Source organism: Petromyzon marinus, chromosome 51 (assembly GCF_048934315.1).
Source record: "Petromyzon marinus isolate PM22_M1 ecotype Great Lakes invasive population chromosome 51, UKy_Petmar_22M1.pri1.0, whole genome shotgun sequence".
Classification (NCBI taxonomy): Eukaryota; Metazoa; Chordata; class Hyperoartia; order Petromyzontiformes; family Petromyzontidae; genus Petromyzon; species Petromyzon marinus.
This window is the reverse complement of record NC_133717.1, coordinates 9,907,821-9,934,487: the sequence shown is the minus strand read 5'-3', so window position 1 is coordinate 9,934,487 and position 26,667 is coordinate 9,907,821. Positions and strand designations below refer to the sequence as shown.

General features: G+C 49.4%; 1 protein-coding gene across 7 annotated transcripts in view; it reads right to left on the bottom strand.

The window, feature by feature from the left end:
• The window catches only part of LOC116953433 (dystrophin-like), a 373,535-nt gene that overhangs the window by 319,338 nt on the left and 27,530 nt on the right, over positions 1 to 26,667 (bottom strand). Inside the window, exon 1 of one of the 7 annotated variants that reach the window (XM_076074970.1) lies at positions 5,716 to 5,749. The exons of the other annotated variants lie outside the window; for them this stretch is intronic. The gene's annotated coding sequence lies outside the window, so the exon portion shown is untranslated. Of the gene's footprint in view, positions 1 to 5,715; positions 5,750 to 26,667 lie in introns of those variants that run through there. 7 annotated transcript variants of the gene reach the window in all.

Below are 26,667 nucleotides of genomic sequence, written 5' to 3'. Positions count from 1 at the left end.
TCACCGCGGGCACCTTTTTACAGGAGGGCTTTACGTGAGGCCTCACCGACGGAACCTCCTCTCCTGTGTTCGCCACCAGTGTTCTCAATTCAAAATGACGTTGTCACTTACAATAAGATTAAGTCGAGTCAATGGATGGGGAGAGTCTCATTTGCAACGGTGCACTGCCCGGGTCAATATGTAAATCTCGTGCGTACGCGTGATTAGCGAACTGTGGTACGAACTCTGCAACCTGGGTTTGATGCCCGACGCCAGCCAAACGGCAGTGGAGAGTGATGTTTGCACGGATCCTGGGCCGCGCCTAACATTACTCAAACCCGAATTGCATTCCTCATGTTCTAGGGAGCGGTAATTCAAAATCATCGAACTTCACATCGCATGGGACGTGTTTAGCAAAGCAGGCACGTGGAGCGGGTAAAAATCTTAATTCGCGTTCGAACGGAGCCCACCAGGCAATTGGTAAATGCAGAAAGGCAATTACTGTAGCTGGTCTTAAGGAAAGCCAATTAGGAAACCATTCTTAATCAGGCTGGGTAACTGTAATTTGAACAGCACTTGGGAGGAAATGTTTCACCCATTTTCCACCTCGATGTCTCTTACTCCACTTATTCCATCCGCTGTCCACTCTCTGATACCCAATCGGGTTGCATTAAACGCCACCTCGATAATCTCGCGTGCTTTCCGGGCGCCTGCGCCATTGCGAAGTTCTACTTTTGAACAAGTCAATCGTGCAACATTACATCATTCCTGTCTACCGCCTCCGAAAATTGCTCTTCTATTGCCAAAAGCCGGTGCCCCACCAACTCTCATCGCATCAGTCTGGACGGAGCCGCACACGCCACGCAGGGAACTGTTTAAAACATAGACTTTCGCGACCAATATAAAAATTTACGCGCTCTAAACCCCCCTCCCCCCCCCCCCCCCCAAAAAAAACCCCTCTGTATTATGGACACAGGGGATGACAACTCCAAAACTGCACGGTTCGTGAATGCGCGCGCTTGGGAGTTCTTCGCTCGCACACTTCTCTTGTATGCGGCCTGATACGGCCGATAAGAGCACTCCCCCCCCCCTGCCCCCGTCTTCTCGCTTCTCAAAAAAGCCACTTTCCCATTGATCGAACCGTCGTCGGCGTGGGCTCGCAAGTGACGGCCGAGCGACGGGCTCATGCCAAGGACTGCCCAGACGGACGCCGACACTGCGCGATAACTGCTGCGTCGTTGTGGGGGTGGGGGGCACGATAGTGGGAACCCCACGCGACCAGCCAGCGAGATTTCTCTCTGTATCTCAATCCCTTTCCCGTGCTAACCGCTGGTTAACAGGCAGCGGGCGTTGCTTTCGATGCGTCCGGTTAACGAGTAAAGGTCAAGGTGTAGCCCTGCAAACGTCTTGCTAACAATGCCACAGCGGTGGAAGGTGCCTTCACGAGAGGGTGCCGCCTTAAAAGTAAACAAAACAGATCTTCCCCTCGTGGGGATATTTGGGTCTACATTTTCACGCCGATCCAGATGCGTCTTGCAAGAGAGACGGGAGATGCCCACACACTTTACCCCCCACCGAATGCGACCTGTGCATCAACTAACCGTGTTTAACCCATTTACACTGCCGGGAGGGCCAAAGGTGGTGGTGGTGGTGGAGGGGGGGTGGGGTGGAATTTAAGAAAATGTAATCATTATTTCAACTGCCACACCCGGAGATCAAATCAAACCGGTCTTCGATTACCAGAGCGGTCCCGTGTCGCTGCGAGGCACACGTGAGCTCGCGTTGAACGGTGGCGCTCGAGTAGGCCGCGCGTTAGCCCAAAACTGAGAGTGTGCATCAAAGTTACAGTGCCCTTTGGCCGGATGGTGACATGCCCACCTAACGCTTAGGAGGCAGCTTCAGACCGCTCTTGTGACAATGCCCTCTGGGGGTTGTGAACTGGCCCGTTCAATAGGAAAGCGCTTGAGCGCTCCGCCCATTGAACGCACTCCTGGATTGTAAGTCTAGAATGCTCCATGGTAGCATCCCAGTTTACAGACTGAACTAAAGAACCGAGCAACATTATTAATCACTTTCATCACTGTCGGCATTTTAAGAGGCGTGTTACAATTCAACTTTCCCGTGCGATTACACGAGGTGTCACGATTATAATTGGTTGTGATGAAGTTCAATTTTCTACTATTATTTTTATCTGCTTTGTATCGTCTCTCCGAAGAGCTGTAGCAATTGCTCGGTCTCATACCAGCCCAACAATTGCATCTAATTGCCATTAGTAATTTTACGAAATATTTTCCCTTGCACGCAATTCCACAAAATTGTACCGGTGAGAATAAAATCAACCTCAGCCATTAACTGCGGCCTTAATAAAAAATGTAATACTCGATTTTTCAGGCGATGCCTTTGGGCAAGACTTTATATTTTCACGGCACGCGTCCACCACACCTTCACTCGCGTTCTCTCGCATCGCCCCGAGCTCAGCCTCCCGCTCCCTCTTAACCTCTTCCTGGCTTCGCCCCCTCGTCCCAACTCAGTCTCCACCAATCCTCACCTCTTTCCCCTCTCCTGGGCCTAACCCCCCGGTCACTCACTCGACTTCCCCTTTAGAACGTCCCAGTCAAACATCTAGCTTCCCGTGCCCAAATCAGAACGTTAAGCGTTTGCTCCACGCTTCTTGATTGACAGGGGGTTTCTCGGCCCTGATCTCTCGTCCCAGGGATCGTGCGCGGGGATGATTGCTCGACACGTGATTAAAAGCAGGGTCATCGGACACTTGCGTACTTGTTTTTTTTTATGAATTGTGTTCGTGCACCGCTGCCAACAGCACCAAATAATTGTTGACCATCGACAAATCGTTTCACGTCGTCGGCTTACAGTCCCTTTGTGTGCTTGCGCTGACCCCCCCCCCCCACCCCCACGGTGGTCAGTTTGTATTTTTGTTTGTGTAGGCGTCTTTTCGTTATACGTCAGATAATGCATCAAAGCAGAGCCGGAACGATAGGCTCGCGCAAAAAATATAATTAAAGGAGCGTGGCTAGAAAGTATGCAACGCGTCACTTGTTTTTCCTGCCAGACAATTTTTAAATGCTCAATATATTTTTTCCTGCGTCGTCGTCATCATCATGCAACGGCAGCCACTGGACTGGAATCGCTGACCCGGTGCACAACACGACAGCCTCATTACGTTCAAGACGTGCGCACGGAAATGTCAGCGAGCATCAGAGGAGTCTTTTTTTTAAAAAGAATTTCCCTTCAACATGGGTCGCTTCTGTATTTATCTAATAAAATAACAATTACGGCGAAGCCCTCAATCCAAAAAAGGACAATTCTTATTAATTGCGAGTTGCAAATGCAATGGAAGTCGTTTTGCACACGCAAATACAACAATAATGTGGCCAATTTACACGTCGCGATTAAAATAAATGGCCCAGACTTGGAAAGCTCGCGGGGGGAATGTCACCTACGCCTTCGCGAGACCCGTGCCATCGCATCGCCAAGCTGCCATTCCTCGAGCAGACACGGACATATTTTGTTCGGCTGCCAAAAAGACGATGTCGAAAATGGCAATGGCTTATAAAGCCACGCGGTCCGGGGGCGAGTGAGGAGAGTGGGGAGGGAGGGGTTCGAAATCGCCAAGTTCCCAACTACTTCCCTCCGGCGGTGGACACGGCCCAGGGGACACCACATTTGGTCGCTGCTCGTTGCAGAAGTTAGCGGTTCAAATCCAGCGGCCAGCCTGGTTATCACTGCAGGTGTAATCGTTGGTCGAAGCCAGACCTCGACGACGCCTGTATATTTTGGGGTTTTCATGTCCCACTCTCCCCATTGTTCGCGTTATTTTTTCTCCGGGTCCTCTGGTTTCCCCACCTTCACATTTAGACTCAACGTTGCAGTTAGAGGATTTGACTGCGATACCATTTCCACGCGATAAGCCACTTCGTTGAGCTATCATTTGTGACCAGGTCGCTTCTGAAAAGTATCTATACAGCTCAGTCGGCCTTACCTGGTAAAATAAGTTTTTTTTAAGGAGTGATAACCGTATTAACACTCCACGCCGTCTGCGTCGGAGTGGAAGTAAAAACAAATCCCCGACGTCAGTTGCAAGAGAAGGCCGTTGCGTGCCGGTTTCAGGGTCCAAATTGGCTAGGTTCGTAAAGTTACCCCACAAATGATTAAATCCAGATTATTACACATGGCAATCATCGCCCCCCCCCCCCCGTCTTTTTACTTGGCAGACAAATGCCGCAGGTCACGATTGCACTTGAGACTATCCTGGGGTCTTTTAAGTTGATCTGGTTGAAAAATGTAAACATTTTTTTTAAAAAAAGCTCGTGCGTGAATTTTAAAATAAAAGCACTGCTTCACCATTTAAATTTTTTCGTAGCGAGAGGTCTGTACATATTTGGTCAGCTTACACATCTCCTTCGTCCAGATATTATCAACAAATATAAAGTTTATTTTAAATAAAAGCTCTTAACCTCTACTTCTTGTGACATGCCACAATTTAAAGGCAAAATAAACGCTTTTGACCAAATTTAGCAATGTAATTATTTCCACCTAAAGAAATCAAGGCTTGTTTATTATTACGCGAATAATAATGTACACTACTACGAATGTTGCAATTATCTTAAGAAACCAAAGAAAATAAATACCTTCACAATCAGCGTATTTTAGCAACCGTGGGTTGCTGAAAATGTCCCAATTCGCACAAGACCGTGTTCAGAGTTTTTCCCAATTCAGTGTGTGTGTATGTAGAGCTTCTTTCGCACCGTACGTAGCCAACCGTGCTTATCAGAGGTGCGGAGGAAGGACAAACTAAACACAAAAATCAGTTAGAAAGAAATGAGTTTTCAATCTAAATTTAAAGGCGAATAGCTCCAGTGGCTGACTAATATACGACGAGCCTTCCAGAAGGCCGCAGAAGCACATCTGAAAGCACGCGATGTAGTCACTAAAAACTTTACTCGCCAAAAGATTTCAACAGTCACAAGTCAGCAAGCTACATCGATTTGCTACTCAAACGAATAGAATATCAGTGCTGACCTCCCGTGTACAGAGCCCGTGGTGAATATTCCATTCACGATGGGGTGAGTTTATCCAAATTACAACCACCATTGACTTCCCCACCAAGTTGTACTCCCACCAAGATTTGAACTCGCAACCTTCTGCCAAGCCAGCCGGAACCTCAAGCAACGTTATAAAAAAAAAGTGGGGAGAAATATCCCAAGCCACGCTGCTTTGGCTACCTGGCAAATACATTTTCACACAAATGCCGTCTTACGAGTTTAAATGTAACTAGGTCAGAGGAAGGCCGTGCCGTGCATTGGTTAATCCTGGTACGATAAGTTAAACACACGACCAATATTATCAAGATGTTTGTGGGTTAGATCGCGTAAATATGTGTCGTTAAACCCGCCACCGCCCAACACCGCCAACTAGTAAGGGTTATCACGTAAACAGAACGTGCCAATTCGTCACTAGTACAGCATATCGGGGTGATGGAGAGCCAAGCCACAACATTTAACCCCAAAAAAACCTTTATTATGGATGATATTTGGTCGCGAAAGTCTACGTGTTAAACTAATTGCAGGTCGCCAAGATTTGCATCCAATCCGAAGAGGGTGCGCGCAAGTGAACCGACCACTGCACCACGCACGCTCAACGCCACCGAGCCTCGGCTCGCCTCCCAGCTCCCAGGCTTACGTTTACCGCGGACTAAATAAAACAAAAACACGTTACCGAGTAACGACGAATCCAGCAACGTTCGGGCCCCCGCGCCTCCACAAAACACCACTCGTTTTTTTACACGCTTTTGAAATTAAGCTAATTAAATAAAGGTCTCAAAAAGACACTCGCCCCGCCACGAAACGAGGCCATCCGTGGCTGCTTCACCTCCCACCCAACCGCCGCCGAACTCCCTCCGCGAGCTTGAGCCGGGCGCGCCGTGCAAAGCCTCGGCACGAGCTGCACGAACCGCTCCCTCGGACCGAGGAGGGGGTGGGGGGGGGGGTGTCGACGAAGGTTCCTCCCGTGCATTGGCGGCTGCCCGTCCCGGCCGTTGTCGTGCCGTAGCAGGAAGGCGCTGGAACTCTCGCAAAAGGAAGATCCGATCTGAGCGAACGTGCGATGTACAGTCGTGTTTGCTGCCATGGGAGGGGGGGGGGGGGGGGGACTTCACCTTCGTTTAAAAAAAAAAAAAACACGGCCACGTTCACAAAAAGAGAGTTTCCCTATAACAACAACATCGTAAAACAAACACTTGGGTGACGAGCCAGAGCAAATGTTCAGATTTGCTCGATGAAAATGCGGCGTTTTCCCACTCCCCTCCATTGGCAGTTAACCCATCCGACTTTCGTCCATTGGAGTAAAACGCTGCAGGAAAAAACGCCAGCTGTAAACAAGCATTGCATCGTGAATTTGTGCGCAGTCCAGCAACCCCGGCGCGCACACATCCCACACACGGTCCCCTACCTGTCTTGATTTACGGCCAAAGACCGGCACGCCGTGACCAACGGAGCCAGATGTTTTGTACGTTTGCTTGGGTTACAAAACGTGCATGCAATTTTTCAAAAGCACGTTCTACGCGTGGGACAATCTTTCGTGAACAGCGCGCTCCTGTCCAAATTAAATGCATGCTTCTTCGTCCCCATCTCGCGTTGCAATGTTCACCTTAAAAGTGCTCTATCTTGGAAAACAGTTCCCCGTAAATAATAAAACATTTAGACGTTTGAAACGTTGCATGGATTTATCGACTCGGAAATCGATCACCGTTGCTCGCAATCGATGCATTGAATTTCCCGCACCTCCGATTGGCACGGTCGGCTATGTACAACATACATACATGTCAGAAATTATTAATCAGCCATTGTTGTATGTTGAACTTATATCGCACCGTACGTAGCCAATCGTGCTCATCGGAAGCAAGGGTGGGGGGGGGGGGACAAAAGATTTTCAAGGCCTCCCCAAGGCACCACCGTCTCCCCATGATCGTGCGATGAAGCAATCCACACAGTGCCTGCACACTAGCGTTGATTTCGCTCCATCTCCTCAGTAGACGTCCTTCTTGGACGCGTTCAATCCACCGCTCAGTTACGATGCCTGCTCGTCCACCGTAGCCCCTCTTAGCCGTGGTCGGCTCCTACCCAAGCCCACTAAATGAAGGGGGAAAAAAAATCACGAGTTTGATATTTGTCATAAACCTGCCCATGTCTTCCGTATCAGGTGATCCTCACTCTACCACTCAACGTAATTGTCAGCATTCATCTCTCAGTGCTTCCTAGCGGACTTTTTGGCAAAAAAAAAATGTTCAGACCATCCATCTGAAGCACTGTCAAGGCAGGTTGAGAAACGACGACTCTGTTTGATGCAAATGCTTCCTTTGAAGGTTAATGGATCAAATAACACTGCAAATGAAACGTAGCAAGCGAGCAATAATATAATTAACATTGCAAAGACGAAACAACAACGAGAGTCAATTCCTGAATCGCGCGGTGACAATTCGTCAATACCGCGTGTGCAGGGCGTGCCTCAGGATTGTAACAAGCCCACTCAAGTCGCCAACAAAATAAGCGCGGTAATCGTCTTCTTGAATTGTTCCCTCAATTGGTCGCCGATCAATGTCAGCGGCAACTCCGTGCGACGCGTTTGCAGCCGATGGAAACACTGCACACCCAGTTTCCCTTCAAGTCCCCGGTGCCAATAAGTCTCTCCACTCCTCCTCCTCCCCCCCCCCCCTTTGGCTAAGCACGCACAGCCAACATAGCCGCTGAATGAACCAATTGTCCAGCGTGCACAACCAAGGGCTTTTTTTTTGTAATATTTCTCGCACCCACCCCCCTTCCTTTCTGAAAACGTCAAGCCACAAAATACCTTTTTTTTTTGCACGCGCACAGCGAGACTTATTGTGCCCGGGGTTCAGGCGCGCCAAGTGTGCCGTGGGACCAAAGCATTGCAAATTTCCCCCCCACCCCCACCCCCTCCCCCCCCCCCCCCTTTGCCGCTGCAAAATTATAGCCCTGGATTGGGGAGCGAGAGCCGCGCAGCGTTCTGAAATGACTAACGCAGCTTTCCTGTGCATGGGGTGGGTTGGGGGGGGGGCAGGGTGGTGGTGCGACAGACCGCGGAATTCCATCGGTTTCGTTCGCAATGCAACCGCCGTCGAAACATTGCGCACAAATTGAAGCCGCCGCAATGATATATATATAAAAACAAATTAAACTACAAACAACAAACAAAACGCCGAGTTCTCGACGACAAAACACACATCGGCAGATTGGTGCCCTTAAAAAAACCAACGCCTTTTTTTATTAAATGGAAGAAAAAAAAACCGCATTCAATAATAAAGGGTAACATTAACACCCTGGGATAATGACATCTATTCATTTTAAAACATTTCTGCGACGAGCAGCACCCCAATTCCACGTTCTTTATTTATTCCCCGTTCTCCGTGACATTGTTCACTTCAGTAGTTTTGCTTCTCACAGCGTCGTGCATCCTCCGGGGAGGGGTACTGCGCGTTAGCAGTGGAGATTTTACCCATCACCCCCCCCCCCCCCCTCGAATCACACGGGCGGCTTTCGCCACAGAGCGCGCAACGCATTTCTGCGCAGTGATCGCGAAGAGGAGCTTGGAAGGCTTTTCACCACCGCAGGCCCAGTGGTCGGGCGATTCGATTTATTCATTTACCGCTGTCTCAATCGCTCAGTCTCTCGTACGGTATATGTATATATATATGTCGACCTTCTGGGTCGCACCCTACGTAGCCAACAGGGCCAAATCGGAGCTTCCGGGGGAAGGAATTTGAATGGAAAAATATGACAAACTTCACGTCGAGTTTGACAATCCATTCGATTATATCGGGAGTTACTCGATGAACAGTATCCATACCCTCATGTACATGGGCAGGGGGTTTGGTGCTAATCGGGAGGAGAAATCACGGAGCTCTCACACCTGTGTTTTCTGTGTTATACCGCTTGGAAGCTTTTTCAGGAACAGAGTATTCACTTTAGTTCCCCCCCCCCCCCCCCCCCCCAAAAAAAGCTTCAGTTTCAGCACACGGAACAAAATCGACATTGAGCGGAAACCACGTGCGGTAACAATCGAGGGAAACGCGGTCGGAGAGCTGCATGGCAGCACAACTGAGAAACTACGCAGTCGTACAACTCATTAATTTTCCAATGTAGAAGGGAATTGTCTCCCCTTGATCAGCATTTATTTGAATAAAATGCAATTTCGCTTTCATCCCCACCCGCAGGTCAAGGATGTGTGACTGCCCGCGAGATGCAGCCCCTGCGTATTCTTGCTCACGCCACGACGGGGAGAAATGCCTCCCACTCGAGGGAGTTCGAGAGGGCCCATCTCCCCCCTCTAGTCTTCCATGCTGGTGTAATTCGCAATCCACCACACCACGCGCTGTCCTACCGATGGGCCAACCATCGTGGCCGGTACGCCTATTCACACCGCTTGGGTGGACACAGGCGGGGGAGAGCCATTCAAGAAACTTGCCTCTTCAATTTCCATTCCCGCGCCAGGCGATTGAATCGAACCGGCGGACTTCCGGATCGCCAGCACCATGCTCAGAGCGTTATACACCACAGCATCGCCAGTGATCACTCGTGGCTTCTCAGCGCGAGGCGCTTCTTGTACCCTCATCAGCATGCATTTGATTAAAATGCAATCATTTATTTTATTTTCACCAGGTAAAGCCCACGGAGCTATACAGCTGTGTTTTTAGAAGCGACCTTGCCAAAAATGACAGCTCAACAAAAAAGTGGCTCGTCATGTGGAAATGTATAGCAGCCAAATCCTCCAAAAACGCACGTTTCTAATTTTTTTAGCTTAGCTCCCATTGCAATTAGCTTCGCTCTCTGCCCACCACCGGGTCATGCCTGTACGATGCACGCGAATCCTACGTTTATTGAGATAAATCGGCCACCGCCCCCCCTTCCTCCTCCGGTACCACAGGCCCCATTTAAACAGCCGCATCACCAAATTTCCAAAGCTTCCCCCTTTGCATACCATTCGTGGGGGCTTCAGTTATGAGCTCGAATCTCTGTGTCGCGTGCGACCCTGCAAATTCAAAACCGCTTTCCCCTCCAGGAGACTTAATAATGCAGACTGAACGCAGACTTGCAAATGCATACTGTAGCAGCAACCCTCCCCCACGACGTGTCACGACAACGGATTTATGAATTGTTGATACAGGTTGTGCTTGCACTACGGATCCCATTGAAAGCACACGTGGTGAACAAATTCTTTTTAAAAAGAGGGATAAAGGTGGCGTTCTGCGATTGTTTTCTCGTGCCACTGTTGGCAGTCGGGCCCCCTCCACTAGAAGGAAGTCTGGAAGATCCCCCACTAGAGGGTATTTTTGGCCGATACGCTTCCAGTCAGCAGCTTTTCACCATTTTTTTTTCATTCCGTTAGCAGTTGTGCAAAAAATAATCCCTCTTATGGATTTTACTTTCTGTTCGACAAGTTGGCGTCCGCGACCAATATTATTCGTAAAAAGTTTTTTTCTTTTTGGGTTAGATCGCGTAAGTGTCGTTAAAACGCCACTCACCCGACACAGCCAATTGGTAAGGATTGGCCACGGAAATAAAACGTGTCAATTTAGTCACTACTTCAGCCCACCGGCGTGTTGGAGAGTAAATCCACAACATTTACTTTGAGTGCCGTGATGATTCGCTGGCAATTACATTGAACAGCATCGTCGAGCAATTTTTCCAGAATTATGAACGTTTCTCCACACAAACTTTTCATAATACAGCATAAAGAATGCTAAGGTTTCAAAAGCAGAGCGAAGGCATTATTTTTTAATCATAATACGCAGCATTTTAGATAAATTAGTTGGCGGTGCTGCTGCTGCCACCGCCGCCGCCAAGTTCGCATTGGTGCAGACGTACAAAGATCAAACGCTCGCATTCGTCATGAAATGGCACTCTAAAAAGAAGGGCCATTGCCTGAAACGTCATCTAATGTGATCGTTTGAATTTTGAAGGCCACAGTGTTATTGACTAAATGGTATTTACTTTTTTGTTTAATGACTATAACAATGTGTCGAGTAAACAAACAGGCTATCTTTTAAATCTTTATTGATTTGAAGCTTTTGTGACTGCAGGAATCCATACTTTTTAAAGTTGGGCAGGCACGGCGCCGTAATTAAAGCGACGTTCAATTTCCCAAACGAAACATTAGTAACCGATGAGGCGAATTAATAATCATACATTTTTCAAAAGAGTGTTCCCCCCCCCCACCCCCCACCATCCTGGCGGCACTTAAGGAGAAACACAAAGCCAGGGCTGTAGCACACAGCACAGGCAATGGGACCTTAGCCAATCTATCAACTGCCGCCTTCAGTCGGGGAGTGTCTCAAAACAAGCGGGCAATTGATCCTTCAGCACAACAACAATTAGCCAAATATCAGCCACGTGTACGGCACCAGTCCCCCTGCCTGCAAAATTCACGCCACGCACACACACACACAATGTGGCATGATTACGTATTGATGCAAACGAAGCAACACGACTCGGAGAGACCCTGGAATAAATTAACATTTGAGATGTCCATTAATCATCTCACAACATTGTAACACGATATTCAAAACGCAGTATTTCGCTATGCCCCGGTTTTTTTTGGGTCTAACACGCGGTACATTTCCAATGTTGCCCAACAACGAAGTTTAATAACGAACGCTAAAGCTTGCATGGCGGGAGTGTGAGCCTTCGAGCACGATAAGAATACAAAAAGTGACCTCGGTTTAAACCTCGCACGCGCACAACAGTTTGCGTGTCATTCCACTTTTTGGATGGAGGGTCAACTCCAGTGCCATGTACGTGGATCATTGCGGTGGTGGGAGGGGAGGGGGGGGGTTTACACGACCACACCTAAAATGTGTGAACGCCACACCACGAACGCCGCACCCAATTTGGCGGACCATATCCATCTGTGACTCGCGGAGCACCGCGCGGTGGGGCCTTGCACTACACGAGTTGGCGTGAACACCAAAAGCGCAGGGCGCGTCGTCACTTGACCGTGCTGGGCGAGAGAGAGTGGGTTGTGAAAAGGTGGTGCGGGAGGCCGTAGGTCTGGGGACGTGGCAGAGTACCGCCACAAGCCACCGAACACGACAGTCGGGCGAGAGTGCTGGTTGGGTCGCCCATCCAAGCAGCTCTATCCAGGCTCAAACCTGCTGAGCTTCAGAGCTCTGGTTAGCTCGGACACATTTCTGCTCGAAGTTTGGTTGTCGGCATCTTTTCTTCGTTAGATTGTTTTTTTTTTTAAACGACGGTGCGGCCATGCAAGCCAAACTAAACTACACTAAGCTACCACACGAGAACTATCAAAACTACACAAACTCTCTCATGAAGCACCCCCCCCCCCCACCTTTGTGGCTTGCCGACCTCATTGGACATAGAGCTCCCTGGACATAGTACCCATACGTGAGAATATAAAAAAAATATATTGAAATTGTTTTCCGTTTATGGCTTTGATTTTGTATCGTGACGGCAACTACGCCTGTTGTGAATTTGTCGCGCCCCCTCCCCTCTGGGGATCACACACAACGTGCGAAAGCCTCCAGGCCTGGGCAAACGCCAGCGATGCGCGCCTGCCGAGTGGATACCCGGGGGAGTTTGCCCCGAGGCGAAGCGCAGGGACCCAGGGCCATGTGTTACCAATCAGTATTAACAGTGGGAGTTGCTTCGGGGGCTCGCAACTAAATTATAATCCCCCTCGCCGCCGCCACCACCTCAACAACAAAAATAAAGCCCGAAGAACCACGCATGACGGTTCTGTTTTCAAGTTGTAATCCATCGCACGCATTAAAACACTGCAGAATAAAAGAAAACACGGGGCTTGTTTTGACTGCGCATCATTTCCAGTGTAATTGACCACAGGGCGAGGTCAAAGGGCTGGTGGAAGAGTGATCTCATTCTTGTGTCCTCTACCAGTGGGGGGTTCGCTTCCCCTTAGCCCCCTCTCCTACCCCAATTAGAAAGACAACTTCCCCTCCCTGCCCCCCTCCCTCTCGACCCCCTGTCTTCGATTTGTAAACGCCTCTTGAGATGACATGAGAGAGAGAGAGAGAGAAAAAAGAGATAACGATGGAAGCAATAGAAGAGGGGAAAAAAGTTGGCAAATTATAGTGTGGGTTTGGTGTGACGTGAGCAGAGAACGGGGTAGACCTTGACAGACACGAGAGATTTATGGCAACTTGTCTTGACGCGCACAAGGATCTGAAAATCGCGGAAATAATAATCATAAATGGTCCACACCACCATCGCTGTCACGAACTGGTGTCCCTCCTCCAAGCTGCTTGGAGAGCCCGAAAGCTTTTGCTTATATATTCTTAGGGTCTTTCAGTAAAGTCACGTAGATAGGTTTTCACATCCTTGTGCGCGTAAAGACAAGTTGACATAAATCTATCGTCTCTGTCAAGGTCTACCCCGCTCTCTGCTCACGTCACACCAAACCCACACTATAATTTGCCAACTTTTTTTTCCTCTCCTATTCTTTGAACCCATCGACATGACTTTACTGAAAGACCCAAAGAATATGAATTTCTGCAGTCACAAAAGCTTTAAGTCAAACTTTTGCTCAGTTTGCTTATGCCTTGGAGCCACCCACTGCTCCGCCTCCCCCCATCGCACACAACATGTGGAGGTTGATTTAAAGCTTTCGTGACTGCAGGGATTCATATTATTGGTTCTTTCGGTAAAGTCACGTAGAAGGGAAACAATAAAATAATAAAAATATAAAATTCTCACGACGTTTCGACTGCAACACAAGCAATCATCATCAGGTGTGAAAACCACAGCAAGAAAATTTGAAAAAAGTGGCGGTTTATTTTTTAACGTTAGCACCACGGAGGGCGATTTGGCAGTTATTCAGATGGACGAGTCCATCTATGTTCGGAAAAGAGGAGGGGGGAGACGAAAATAATGGATGTGGTCTGAAAGCCACCATAAGCGTGAACAATCAATTAAGACCCTAAATGGTTTATCAAATCCTTCCAATGATTGCTAAGCCAGAATCCATCTTCTCGGTTGAAATTGTCTCTGTGTTTGTATATGTGGATAGCCTCATGAACGAATCTCTCATGGTAGCCAGATGGCTTGCAAAGAACCTCTGTCTTGGAGAAATCAATGTCATGTGAGCCTACTGAATTATAACAGTGATCTGCCACGGCCGAGGGTCGAAACGGCACGCCTCGTTTCTTAGGGGGCAGCAGAGCAGTGGGAAAGGAAATCGTCGAGCTTGCCCGATGCCTCCGTCTCTCCAAGGTTAATTTCCCTGGAAAAGGGGGGCACACACACACGCGCGTGCCTCGCTGGCCGATACGAGTTTCCCACTGCGTCGAGAATGACCACGGGCCACTCGCGTCGTGGATTAAAACCGCGCAGGAGATGTTAACTCCCTCGCCTGGGTATATAGGAAGCCGTGGGTTTGATACCAGACCCCGACGCCTGTATAAATTGGAGTTTGCACGTTCTCCCCGTCGTCGTGTGGAATTTTCTTCGGGTCCTCCGGTTTCCCCCCCCCCCCCTCCACATCTTTCGAAACACGTGTTTCGAGCGTTTGGCTACTACTAGACACTTCCCCATAAGCCATTTCGTTATGCTATCAATTGTGGCCAGCTCGCTTCTGAACAAGAGCCATATAAGTTCATTGGGGCGCTTACCCGGTAAAATTAAAAAAAACATTTTCTTCTTTAGTTGTTTTATTTAAAATAAACTTCTGATTCTGCAGCAACAACAGTCCACATTGGCGAGATGCAATTCAAGTGCTTACTCGAGGTTATATGTCTATTGTATTACAAATCAAAGCTTCCAACGCGTGTGTCTATCAAATCCTTGCCCACACAGAGCTCCAGTAAAATATCTGCGTGTTATTTCGGTGCATGTCTTCCTTCACCCGACTTCGTGAATGCTTCCAAATTGGACACCCCGCGTAGTGCGGCATTTAAATTCCACTCCAAGCCAACCCGTGTCGGTCCCTCATTTAACTAAAACGGAGCTTACTGGCACGTAAGTTTGGTTTGCCCTGGCACCTCTTGCCATCTCACTGCTTGCATGTTCGATTGTATTGTGTAGTTTGTGTGTGTGTGGTGTGTGGCGTGTGTTTAGTTTGTGTGTGTGGTGTGTGTAGTGTGTGTTGTGTGTTTAGTTTGTGTGTGTGACGTGTGTAGTTTGTGTGTGTACGTTTAGTTTGTGTGTTTGTAGTTTGTGTGTGTGGTGTGTGTTGTTTGTGTGTTGTGTGTTGTTTGTCGTCCTTCCCCCCACGCACCTCCAATGAGCACGTTTGGCTGCGGTACGGTGCGAAAGAAGTTCAACGTACCAAAACGTGTTTCACACGTTTATGACGACCGTTAAAGCCCTCGTTTGTTCGGTTGTGCAATATTCCTTAAGGACCCAGGTTCTCGCTCTGTAATACTGCCATGTATTTTTTTTGCTGCTGCTGTGCCCCCCCCCCCCACATCACAGATCTCCTTTGTATAACAGGTGGTGAGGGGGGGCAACTGGCTCAAAAACGTGACCACCCCCGTGTAACAAGTCAAATAAACCTCAACCCCAGTTGTGAAAGCCATCGCTGCCCATGCCCCTTGCACAACACTCCATCCCCCCCACCCCCAGCAGACAGCAATCGGCGTCAGGCATCAAGCAATAATCCTATTCACTGCCACCAAAAGACAAAGATTCTTTATAGCCTTCACAGACTGTTGGGGCAAGTACCGCTAGCGAGTAGCACAACCTATGAAGGCCGGCACGGCACACGGAGAGGGTGGGTGGCCAGCAACCACGCCCGGCCGCCTTTGTCCCTCCAGTGGCGATGTTTTTACGCACAGCACTCGGTATTCCTTTTGGAGGCCGAGTCGACCTAGGGGAGGCCCAGGACCGGTTCAGACAATCGCCACCTGGTGTCGGTCATGAGCCAGAATCGAACTCGGGTCCCTGGGTTCGTAGCGCAGCGTGCTAACCCGCTACACTACCACTCCCCTATTCCCCCGCCACCACCACCAACAACAACAACAACCTCCATTCGCCACTAAGTGGCGGTGACATCACCATGGCGCTTGTGCCAGGCTACGCGCATTTTGAGGGCACGGGACAGACCCAGGTGCCACGGATTGACCACGTGGCGCGCACGTGGCACGTGGCGCGCACGTGGCACGTGGCGCGCACGTGGCACGTGGCGCGCACGTGGCACGTGGCGCGCACGTGGCACGTGGCGCGCACGTGGCACGTGGCGCGCACGTGGCACGTGGCGCGCACGTGGCACGTGGCGCGCACGTGGCACGTGGCGCGCACGTGGCGCGCACGTGGCACGTGGCGCGCACGTGGCACGTGGCGCGCACGTGGCACGTGGCGCGCACGTGGCACGTGGCGCGCACGTGGCACGTGGCGCGCACGTGGCACGTGGCGCGCACGTGGCACGTGGCGCGCACGTGGCACGTGGCGCGCACGTGGCACGTGGCGCGCACGTGGCACGTGGCGCGCACGTCGATGCGGAAAAAACAAAGCGGGCGCGTTTGAGGGCCACACAGTTGCTCGTCTTCGTGTTTTTTACTCAGGGCACCGAGCGTCGTTCTCACTTCTCACCGTGACTTTTGCTTCAGGAGAGTTTCCCAGCCTACCCCCTATCCCACTGACCTTGGGGGCCAGACAATGATGCCAAGGGACGTGAAGTTGGGGGGGGGGGTGTGTCTCCATGGGGAACTCGCCTGCTATTTTTCGGCAAAAGTTAGAGGTGGAATCGAAACGCAGTCTTCAACTATTTGCTCCCCCCCCACACCCCCGATACATTACGGCTCCATGCCACCACGCGCCCACACAGACAGAAATATTAAACTCCTGTTGGCTGCAACTCGGCCAGGAGGGGGGCGTGAGTCTATGTGAAAGCGAGAATCTATGGGTAGGGGGTGAACACGTGACTCGTGTGTGTGTTTTATTATTTCATGAAAGGCTACATTTGTGGCTGTGCGCGCGCGCGCAACAACCATGTGGGGGAAGTGGTAGGGGTAGCGGTTAGCACATTGCCCTTTGAACTCTGTAACCCGAGTTCGATTCCCGCTCGCCAAGACCAGCGACGATTATCTGAACCTCGCCTAGGTCGACTCGGCCTCAAATGAGTACCTAGGTGCGGTGTAGGAGGCATCGCTACTGGGAAGACACAGCCGGGGGGTCGTTGTGCTGGCCAATCATATCCTGCCAGCATTCATTAGGTGCTACTCGCTAACAGCACTTGCCCCAACAGCATGTTAAGGCTACACGGGGGATCTTCATCTTTGCTTGCTAACAGCACTTGCCCCAACAGTCTGTACGGGGAATCTTTGTCTTTGTGTGCAATAGCATTCAAGTGCATGTGTGTGTGTGTATATGTTCGCTGGCGCTTGGGAATAGTGTGTAATAAATGAAGCAAAAGCATAACTACAGCCACGATTGGAAAACTGCGCCACACTGGGCCTCCTTACTCAATGTTTCCGTGACCCCGAAAAATAAACACTGGGGGGCCAGTCGAAAGTTGAGAAATTCGTAACACTTATGTTAGCCTCTTTGAAAGGCTCATTCTGAGGCCCCGTTTTAAACATCGGTTAGACAGCCACATGTAACAACTACAGATTTTAGCACTGTTAAGGTGTAAACAGATTGCATAGAGCATTTGGAGGACTTGAGTGATTTTGACTAGCGAAATAAAACAAGCGTTTGTACAAAAGACAAAAGTAAATTAAAGGTAAAAGGTGCAGCCCTGTTATTTCCTGCTCACGCCACTGCTGGCGGAAGGTTCTCCATTCGAGGGGCCACTTGTGATGAGTTACCCCGAGAGCCAGATTGGCCTACTCTTTCACGGTTGGCCAGACGTCTTGGAAAAAAGACAGGACTACCCACACTTTACCCTACTACACACGAGACCTGCCAATCCAACTAACCGTCGTAGTACCCGTGAATACTACTGGGTGGAGAGAGGCGGGAGGAGGCGATTTGAGAAGCGTGCACTGTTGATTCTCCCTTGATTGAATCGAAGCAGTGACCTCCGAATCACAAATCTGCTGTGCTAACCCGTTACACAGCAGCAGCAGCCTATTTGGGAGTTAATATATTTACAGGGCGGCTTTAGACTGCAGTCTATAATAGTTGGCAGCCTCCGAATAACTAAACACAGCTCGTACAAAAAGTCAAAATAAATAGGAGGAACGAACACTGCGACCACAATGGACCACGATGCGTGCAAGAGAAACATTTCGTCAGGCGCTTGACACCGCGGTATTCAAAACGATGGTTTTCCACGTCGTTCGCGCAAGGACGGAGGGGAGAGAGGGGGCAACGATGCGTATTTATTTGATGGCCATAGCCAAGGTAATGGATTTACATCAACACATATCCGTGTGAAGAATCTGCAGAATGTGCGTCGTAAATATTAGACGGGGGAGGGAGGGGGGCGGTGGTGAGTGGGGCTTCTCAGCGTCACCTCCGTTCTCCGGTTCACACGATCCGACTGGCGGTAGAACATACCCCCGTGTCGGTTCCGTGCCATGGAAAGGAAATACATGGAGCCACCAGAAATGTATCGCCATGTCCCATCTTGTGATGCACGTCCACACGCCCCTGAGTGTCCCTTTCAAATGGCTTTACCAGAAGTCACTAACTAAATACAGCAACCACCACGCCTCTCGCTCAGACGTGCAATAATTGTACTAGTTGTGTAGTTTTCACCCGTCTCTTTAATATTGACATTGGTTTTTAAGCGCTATAAAAAATGACGACATGGAATAACGCCATCTCCTCCATGCGGCGCAGATATGCACTTCAAGAATCCGGCGTTGGTCTACCACATCGAAGAATTTAAAAATCACGTTGCGGGTTTTTATCACCGCACTCTGAAATCTGGCGACACGAGTTCAATCCCTGGCACGTCCACAAGCCCAGTGCCAGATTATCCTAGGAGCAAAAAAGTATCATATGCTACGGGGCCCACACTTTCAAGGGCCCCGCGCTAAATGCTTTCAAGCTATCAATTCCGGTTCAGTGATTCTGCACTTGCTCTATTACTATAGTACTATACTGCCTTCAACTTTTATGAACGACTGGGTGTTTAAGGTTAGCGATTTGTCGTACTGTCCGGCTGTATAGCAAATGAAAACACACAATTACTTTACAGGTAAAAAAAATAGTGTTTTAATATATATTTTTTTTAATTTAGGGTCCCTTTATAAACACATGCTACAGGCCCCGCACGAGCTTAATCCGGCACTGCACATGCCCCGAGTGTCTCTTTGAAAATGGCTTCACCAGGAGCCCAGTAACGAAATACAGCAGAGCCACGCCGCTCGCTCAGGATGTGCACTCATTGTAATCATTACACGTGGAAGAGATGGAGTTATTCCATGCGGCGGTGTTATGCACTCCAAGGGTCAGCGCAGTTGGTCGACCAACTTCATCTTAAACTAAATTAATCCCTTCGCGACATTTATCGCCCCGCACTATGACATTTGGCGACCCGAGTTCAATCCCTTGCCTAAAGGCAGACATCGGTAGTGGGTAATACGGTATCTGCTACCAATCCTGGGGCAACCCTCTAAACCAACCTCGTACTGGCCGGCATCGCGAAGTGTGTTCAAACGAAACCCCTGTGACCAACAGCAGGGGATTGACAAAGTGCTGTAAATGACTTATCATCACCATTATCATCATCATATCTACTGTTTATACCACGAGTCCCATGCAATACAAATCAGAGGCACCGTAACAAAGGGGGATTTCGAGAGGATCACTCTGCAAGGAAGCGATTGCCGACCAACTACAATGAACAAAGCCAATTCAGTAATAGAGGACCAGTGAATCCCTGTGGATCCAAGAACCCACTACCACAACCCACGACTTTTTTTTTTACAGACAACCATACGACAATATTTTTTTATTAACTGAAACGACCCGGTCATGTAGCGTCCGCCACACGAACCACAGGTGGCTTTTCGGATAAGAGAACAAAATGCGAATCGGTTAAAAATGTTAAACGTTAAACTGTGCTTGAGGTAAGTCAGCATACATTACTTTCACAAGGTCACGCTTTACTTTCACAAGGTTACACTCCGGGGGGGAGGGCATCAGAGTTTGTGTGAGGGGGCACACCATGACTGTGATATATACTGTACAAAAAAAAAAGACGGTAAACTTGGGTAGGCTGTGGACATTTGGTGGCTCAGGGTCCAAACCCAAATCCTGCCTAACACCGGCCCTGGATTTAGTTACCTCTAGGCCACCGGAATGCCGGCTCATTAGAAATGTCAATTTGCACGTCATACCTTTGTTGAGGAGTAGAGGGATGACGGAATGTCACACTCGCCTCGGGAGGAGTGACGTCATGTCCCCTCGGGGTATTTGAGGGGGGACCGGTGACGTAGAGGGGGTCTTCGCCAGGAGCCGGGTTCGTGAGCGGTAGGGAAGTGGGGACCCAGGGTAGGGGACAACTAGCTCCAGGCTAGGGGGGCTACTTCACGCGGCTGGCCGAGTTGGATAACCCATCGGTCAGCGCAGTGGGAAGAGCCTGTTAGCCTGGGAGTCGTAGGGATTCCCAGTACCCTTTCCCCTGGGGAGATTTAGCTTACCCAAGTCTTGTGTTAGCCCTTCCCCAAAAGCTAGGCCGTCATTTACAACACAACACCTTGCGTACGGGGGTTTTGGCACAGGAGGGAGCGACCGGGCGAGCAGAAGGGTCCAGCTATGAAACACTATTTTGGGAGGTATCGTCGAAAACGCCCAATTAATAATTGAGCGGCCAAAATAAATATAATCACGGCCAGCACGATAACCATGTCCCCCCACCCCTCAATTCGTTTCACCCAGGTGATGTGATGCCACCAGGTAAAAAAAAGGTAAAATAAAAATCGCTGCGCATGTTGAATGGGTCACCAACTGAACGGAACGTCCCCCCCCCCCCCGTTTCGTTTCGTGTCTGTGGTATTGTCTGTGGGGTGCCATTAACCTCATTGCCCACGTGGTTTTTGTAGTCACAGATGTGCCCAAATTATTCCACAAACCGTGAAAGAGTGGGGTTTTTTTATCCAAAATGTTATTTTTTGTTTTTATTAAAGGTTTAATATTTTCGATAAATTGTTATATTGCTTGCGTGAGCAATTGCTCTGTCCACAAGATTATCACTCTAACAGTGCCCAATAAAAACTGTTTGAAGAAGATCCACTAACACCACAGTTAGTCGACTGGCTGGACGCGCATGGGTGAGGTCAAGTGTGGGAATTCCCACACAAACTTCCAAGATATCAGCTTGGAAAAGCAGGCCAATAACCCAGATGCCAGCAGTGGCACGAGCAGGAAGTAGTAAGGCTGCTGCTGCCCCTTGACCCTTGACTTTGCAGAGTTGTTGTTCAGTTTCAGAAAGACTTGGTATACGAAATAAAATAGGACGTACTGTGCATTCCTCACACACACACACAATGCTCAAGAATAGGAGATGGGGGTTTCACACAGTATCGTTCATGAGGGAGAGCTCTTGCCAGCTACGTTTGTTAAAAATCAGCGGTTTGGTGTCAAGCAAGTTGGGCTGATGAGAACCAGGTCAAAAACAGGCCCAGAGTTGGCTCGCTTTAACTGATAATGTCGTGACTTGAAGCTTTCGTAACTGTAGGAATTCAGTCTTTAGGTGTTTCGGTAATGTCGCGTAGATAGAAAATAAAATAAAAAAAATCATCACGAAATATTTATTACTCTTGCCTCAGCAGTTCGCCTGCTGTATTTGTTCACCTTTAGACGATTGCTTGTGTTGCGATCGAAACGTCGTGATTTTTTTATTATTATTTTTCTATCTACGTGACTTTACCGAAAGACCCAAATAGTGTGAGAATGTCGGTTAAACGAAAGTCTAAAGCGTCAATTGGACGGAGATAAAATATACTTTACGTGGCGAAACAGAACGCAAGTCGACTTGTCTCAAACTATTTGTAAAAATAATCAGCATTTGTAAAATGTCTCCTAAAGTACCAGAGCATGTCAAGATGCTGCACAAGGCAACCGTGCAAACGTAAAACAGGAACACAAAAAGCATTGCCCTTGGCATCCAAGCCATGTTCACGCTTAGGGCCTCACAATCTTCCTCCATTCAACAATTGAAAGCTCAGCCCTGGGGTATCACTCCCTATAAATATTTTTTTCTTAAAAATGTATGTTCAGCAACAGTACAGAGACACAAAGAGCGGGGTTTACACATCCTCGGGTGGGGGGTACCATGGAGCTTGAACTTGACTTGGGTGGAGGGGGGGGCAAAGGGGACGTTTTGGCGGTGCTGGGCCTACTCTAGAACCTCTTAGTGCCGGCCCCAAGTCCTTCCGGACACCTCCGATTAGCACTGCTGGCTACGTACGGCGCGAAGGAAGTTCAACGTACTGTACGTAGAGCAGCGAGACATTGAGATGGGAGGAGAAGAATAGGATAACTACAGAGGGGAAAAAATGAGGGTGGGGCAGAGGTCAAATCAGGTGGAAATCAACGAAAATTGGGACCCAAGTCCCTCGCCCTCATTTACCAATTAGAGACTTCTGCGACAGAGACCCCAAGGTGCTCGAGAGGGTGGATACCTCTCGAGTCAAATCTTGCCAATGTCCACACGCGGGTAAGCCACCACAGGAGAAGTCCGATGGGTGTACCCGTAGGCAAGTCTCTGTAGGGTATCGCACGGTGGGAGGAGGAGGAGGGGGGGGGGGGAGACCAGATCTGGCGAGCTTCATTGAAGCAGTGACCCCCCACGATAACCTCATGGACCCCCACGGCCCACGTCCACCCCCCCGCCCCCTCTCCCTTCGCTAAATCAAAGGGCCTCATGTCGGAGCACAGAGCAGCACACGCGCGCGTAACAGAGCTCGGCAAAGCGCAAAGCGCTAATTGCATCGCGTAATGAGCGCTCGCCAGACACATACCCGGCTGTGTGCGGCGGCAGCCGTGGCGGGCGTGGCAGCGAGCCGACTGCGAACGGAAACGAATAGGCTCGCGGCGCGCGCGGGCGGGGGACCAGATCCTTACCCCCACTCGCCCCCAGCGCATCAAAGAGGCGGCGTTGAGCGGCGTGCGGGGGAGTTTGCAAGGCGGCCAAGGTGCCGTGTGTGTGGGAGGGGGTGGGGGTCACGGCCATCCGCACGCCGCCGTGACCCCCGCGCGCATTCACACGGGAAATCGTGGCTCGTGCCGGGGAAACATCCTGCGAGGGTGTGGTGAACGGTTCGTTTGTGCGATACGTCCGCGGGAAATATCACCAGCTTACTAGGAATCAGTGTATTTATACCGACGAGCTGTGAAGCTCTTGTTCGCAGGGAGGTCTAGTAGGAGGTTAGAACGATATAACAAACAATATTAAAGAACACGATAAGAGTGCAAAGTATAGGAAAGGCTAACAAATCACTTTAATCTTTTTTTTAATCTTACCGTTTGCCCTGGGGAGTAAATGATGAGCCACACTGGAGTTGCAAATCAAGCGGGTCGCCCGTTCGATTCGATCTCCCAGCGCGGTGCGGCAGTTGAAACAAGGGATCACATTTCACGAATCCCAAATTCTCCCCTGCCCACCTCTGTCCGCCCTGTATGTATGTATAACTTCTTTTGCACCGTACATGATCAACCGTGCTAAAATCGGAGGTGCGGATCGATGGTAGCGATAATGTGGATAACACCATGCCTGGTCAGCTTCGTCTCTCCAGTGCTAATTCATATGCAAAAGCACCAGGTACCGATTCAAGGCTATGTCGACCTGGGAGTGGAGGTGTCAATGGGGACACCGCAGTTAGTCGATCGGCAGTTCGCAAGCGGCGAGGCAAAGTGCGGGCAACTCCCATGTGCTGCAAGGCGTCTGGCCGGCATGGTAGAAACAGGACAAAAAAAGGTATTTAAACTCATGGTTCTTAACCTTTAAAATGTAGCTTCGCGGCATCCCTTTGGTTCTCAATCGTAAAAAATGATTTGTAATCTTAATAAATACACACAGGGTTTGATGGAAAACAAAGTTAGTTGTACTCGCGTGCCAGTGCTCAATTTGTGGTTTCGAAAAAAAATCTGGCAATGTCTCGCACCGCCAGAAAGGTCATCTCACGACCCCAGGGTGGTGGCGGCGTGCGCCCCAGGTTAAGAACCACTGGTCTAGAGGGAGCCTCTCTCGAGCTCTACCAGCTCGGCATGAGCAAGCAATTGTAGGGCTGCACCTTTAACTCCTCATACCCTACTGTTGGGTGGGGGGGGGGAGACGATTGGAGCGTTGCCAAAATGAGGATTATAATCCTCATTTATTCGCATGGCAACAGCTCTCAAAGTGTGTCCAGAAGTTGAGGAACTAAATAGAAAGTTATCTTGCCCGAATTATGGAGGCACAAAATTCTGGGGCAGGGGGCAGGATCTGTCACTGTTATTTATTTAACCTTAAATACCCCTAAGATTGCTCAACAATCTCCCCCTATCGCGTACACACACACACTGCTCCAAACGCCATTTCTTCAATGAATTGGAAAACTCAATATTCTGAGGAGGGCATCTGTTGACAATTTTAACCACGAGCTTCCACCCACCCACCCACACCAACATTGTCAAATGCTCATCCCAAATCCACTTTCCCCACAATTCCAACTGCAATTTCTCCCAAAATATTCATCTTTCGCATGAAATGCTGCAGAGATGAGTGACCGATTTTGAGAATGGTGATAGGCGTTATCATTTTAATATGTCCAGGGGTCCTTCAGCCATTCATTCATCACCGCCGACTATGAACTTGATGAATTATCGCTTTGGTGCTGCCATGCAATGGTTTTATCATTTTATAAACGTTAAAAAATGAATTTTATTTTACATAATATAAGAAAATTCAAGATAATTTAACACATTTTAAAATATAAAATGTCCAGGGGTTTTTAGCAATTCATCTATCACCGCCAACTACGAACTTGATTAATGACAGCTTTGGTGCTGCCAAGCAATGGTTTTGACCGGCAGTCAGCAGTTGACCACTTGTAGGAGATCGTCCTATGGGGGAATGTGCGGCATCCGAATACGATTTACCGCGGTCTTGCGTTGACGTTAAGCGAGAAGACAGGTTTAGGTTCGCATCTCCCTCTGCCCCCCCTCCCCCCTTAAAAACCGACAATACCGGAGTGTAAATAACCCAACGACTAACATTTCCAGAAGACCGACGCGCGCAAAGTTAGGGGAGTGTTCTCCAGCTGTGATTTAAGGAGCAGGACGAATTAGGAAAGAATAAGGAAAAGGCAGAAGGAGAAGAGGAAGAAGAAGCGGAGGAGGGACAGTGGGATGAAGTTATGGCATGGGGAGAAAGTCGGATAACGAACGAATCGACGCAAGGGGACGAGGATGGGCTCTGCCTCCCTTAACAATCTCACAAAATGGCTTCACTGTTAAAAACAAAACAATTACCAAGGTAAAACCCACCGAGCTGTTACAGCTTATTTTTTCAGAAGAAACCCGGGTCACAAATGACAGCTCAACGAAGCGTCTTAAATGACGTGGAAATGTATAAGCAGCCAAATCCACGAAAACGCGTGACGTCGATTCTAAATGTGGACGGAAAAACCAGAGGGCCCGGGGAGAAAAATCCACGTGGCCACGGGGAGAGAGAGAGAGACACGCAAACTCCAAATACACAGCAGGCGTCAGGGTCTGCATCGAACCCACTACCTCCTACATACCAGGAGAAGTAGTTAACATCTCACCACCGTGTCGAGAGCAAGGGTGCGATTGTTTCTTGCGTTACCCGCGGCACTCCCGCCGAGTTAAAACCCCAAACCGCCTGGCTGCTGCGGCATGACAGCGGCGAGGAAAATTGGCCGAGCCTCAGGACATCCCAGAATTCTCGCCATAGTTCGTAATCAAATGTGGGCTTAAAAGTCTAAAAATCAATTTTCAATCTGCTACCAAATACACAGAAGGAAGATTTTTTTTTTACAAAGCAGCCTCCCAGAGCGTCTAACAGTAAAATAATGTAGCGGTTTATATTCGACACATAGCCACGACCGGCGCTTGCGCGCCCTTTCAAAGCTGCCACTGCATTTTGTTTGCGCGCTTGGGCAGACGCCGGCCTAGGAGGCAACCTCGTCATGAAACAATTCGCATTTTTTTTACCAGCAAAGTGCCCCAAATGTACCGAAATTGTCCCCACGCGGTGCAAACCCAGACAAAAGGGAGGAGGGGGGGGGGATGCCAAAAATTTGATAACAAAAAAAAAACCGTGGGAGGTGGCCGCCACAATTTTTTGGGGGTACGTTTCACAGCCACATGACACAAGCACCACGTGGGGAAGTCAGTTAGACATTGGCGAGGTGGATTTCTTACTTGGGCATTGTACGCCAACCAATTAGGACTGTAATTCACACCCGAAATTAAATTTGCCCATCTTTCTTTGCCAAGATAAGTTTTCATGACGTACAGCAAGTGCCGGGCGTATCAGGGAACACGTGGACTCCTCATCCTCCCCTCCCCCCACACCCCCACGAAAAAAACCGCGTGTGGCGAAGTTGGCGATGGCGCATTCGGGTTCGCGTACGCTGCCATCTTTCTTGGGTAATTGTGCCATATTACCTTCAAAACTACACCCCCACCCCGCCCCCACACGCCCCCCCCCCCACGCCCCCCCACGCCCCCCAGGCTTCTTAGTCGTGGACCAAGCAGTGTGTTAACGGACCTGGTCCGATTA